A 3,127-nucleotide genomic window follows, 5' to 3' on the forward strand; every position below is an offset into this window, starting at 1 on the left:
GATTTCCTTTCTTTGGTATTTTGATGAAGCATCCTTCATTCTCCTTATGATTGCTGAATTAATGGAGGAATAAAATAGGAAATTTGCCTTGAATCCGATTGGTAATCCTTTCCGCTATGTCACAATACATGTAATCTAATTAATTTTCATATAAAAAAATTTCAAAATTCTCTTACTAATTGATTTAATGATAAGTTTCTTTTGTTTTGGATTACTGTATTTCATACTGGGAAGTCCTACGTAAACGAATAAAATAGCTTTTAGAAATCATGATTTCAGTCACCAAATAGCTCTATAAAGGTGTTTACTCCTTATTGTTCGCAATACTGTGTTTTCTCTCACCCATCTATTACCTATGAATTTCAGTTTGAAATGATGTCAATAAAAATTGTTATAGAGCTGTAGAATTTGTTCTTGTACTGAAGCGGGATCCAAACTATGTTTTTTGTCTTTGTCAGTGTTGGTCAGTTAAATAAACTTGTATTGGAGTGTCGGTATTCTCACTCAGGATCAAACTTGATAATCATAGCTTTACTAATCTAGGGACTTATTTACTAAATGAATGAGTTAAGACAGCTATCACTTAATCGACAGATGAAAATTTAAACTCATCAAGAACAAAGATACTTGGGAAACGCAATAAATTTATTTTGTTTGATTGTTTTCTCTTCAGTTACATATATAAATCGCAGGTTTCTCGCGATTGGGACTGTTTATTTTGCATACTTAACAATAATTATGAAATAAAATATGCAGATCAACAAACAGATCATCCTATCATAACTAAAGGAAATATCAATAACTACAACTAGATTTTCGAGACTATTTGGAATAGACGTATCTTATAAGCCAGTTAAATAAGACTGATCAAACAAAAAAATGACAAAATAATGCGAGGTGAACGTTATCTACTAAATAAATTTCATCAGCTGTGAAAAACAATATCGGACAAAATGATCTCCTTCTTATTCTTCATTCACATAAACGTCAAATAGCTGTCAAGCACTCCTACTTAACCTCACTTAAATTCATGTACCTGTTTAACAAAGAAAATATTAAAGTCTTGGTAAGGATAATACAAAAACCAGAAAATTGTTTTCTACAAACTTCACACTAAAGTCAGTCAGCAATCTCTAAACTTATTAAACTAGATCCAAGTTCCGAACTAATTAAAAAAAAGACATAAACAACTACACTATCAAGAATCAGGACAAAGAGTAAATCAATCAAAACAGTTTCATTATTTGTATTGGTTGTTTAGGATTGCAATTGATTAGTCTCTTATTGGCATATGTGCATCTTATGCGGATTGCTTCGATATAGCCTTAAATCATAAGCATTATAAGCGTCCTGGATTCCACTATTACCTACCATACATCTGTGTTTACAATCGAAGCAATTATGAAAACAGTGATAGAACAGGTAATGACAACAACCAGTTAAACTGAATGTCAACAAAACTGGCTGTTGGATATATATTGAGAAATTTTAGTAGTTTACTTCTATCTGAAGTTTGTGTTGACGATGTTGTCTAGAAAGGCAATGAAAACTACATGAATAAGCTATTCAACTCAGAAATCATCTTCACCAATATCATCACATCATTTAGATTTGTCATTATTATTTAGTTTTAAGTGACAGTTATCGTATTTGATAATAAATTATATTTTGAAAAAAACAACTTTATAAATAATCAAAAATGGATATTGGCTATCAGCAGAATCCCGGACACGCGTTTCGTCCTATTTGAGACTCGTCAGCTGGATGCTTCCGCATTCCATATTTGACATTCACTCCAGGAGTCGAACCCATCAAGTTATTCCCTTAGAAATTGAGTCCAGATGGACTATCCTCACAAAGTGCACGCATACTAATAAGAGACTAATCAAGTCCAGTCCTATATAACAATTGGAAGATTTAAATAAACAATATAAAAATAAATTAATTTTTATAATTAGTTTACAAATTACTCGGTTAACTTCGATGATTGTAATGGATGAATGATTATTTAATAGTTGATGTCAGCTGTGTAATGTGTAATTCACACATTGTTTTAATTGAGTGATTTTATAAAGAACCATATAAATAGTATTTCATTTTGATAAAAGCAATCATCTGAAGGAAATGTTAGCATTAGTTGTGACGTGATAAAACAGTTCATTAACTTCGTGGAATATACAGATCTATTAAAATCAGGTAATCAAATTCTAAAACAAAACTAACATTGTTGATGGATATGGTTTGAAAACGTGTAACAAAACAAATTGTTGATGTAAATGGGGAACTTTTATTGTGTCATTGAACTTCAGTGATGTTTAAGTTAATCATGAGAATTTTACACCAATTACCAGCTAACGAAACTATTCAAATAATAGAAGAAAGTATGTTTTAGAATTGAAATTTCAAATTTTATGGCCAGTGAATGTAAATGGTAAAAATATTTTCGATAAAAATTATTTCAAAATGACGATGACCCAGTGATGAAAACGTATTCTCTATATCAGTAAAAGATAAGCTCCCTTGTTTCATTGCCTATATGAACATCTATCAGTTCACCTGCTCTTGTGGAGCATGGTACATAGACCGTAGCCAGTGCTTTCTTTGAACTCAGATACAAGAATTTGTTTCAATATTGTTCTACAAAGGTGAGAAGAAACCCGTTAACAGTTTTATTTTTGAATATTTAATTGATTCTGATCACTCCACAGATCCACAAGTTGTTTTCAAGGTCGTTTACTGAATTTGTCTAAATCTACCAAGATTTCTTAGTATTAAACTCTTCAAAACGCCAGAAGCTCTTTTCGACCATGAAATAAGCTCTAACTTTTGTGTACGAAAGCAGTACATCATAACAATGTCTTTACTGTGGTTTTGAATTAGTACTATCATTTATTACTATTACCATGTTTTATTTTCATTTCATTGATTTTACATTTGAAAATGTCTTTACCTCGTATGCCATTATTTTATTCGGAATTGTTTCTGATATCACTTCATTTCTTTTAATTTTTTGAAAATTATTATAATCCGTTGCTAACTTATTCACTTTTTTCCTAAATTTTGTCACTATCATTTACACTCTAATCTAATATTATAACCTTTCTATTACATCACCATGTATATTCAT

Source organism: Schistosoma haematobium, chromosome ZW (assembly GCF_000699445.3).
Source record: "Schistosoma haematobium chromosome ZW, whole genome shotgun sequence".
NCBI classification, from domain to species: domain Eukaryota; kingdom Metazoa; phylum Platyhelminthes; class Trematoda; order Strigeidida; family Schistosomatidae; genus Schistosoma; species Schistosoma haematobium.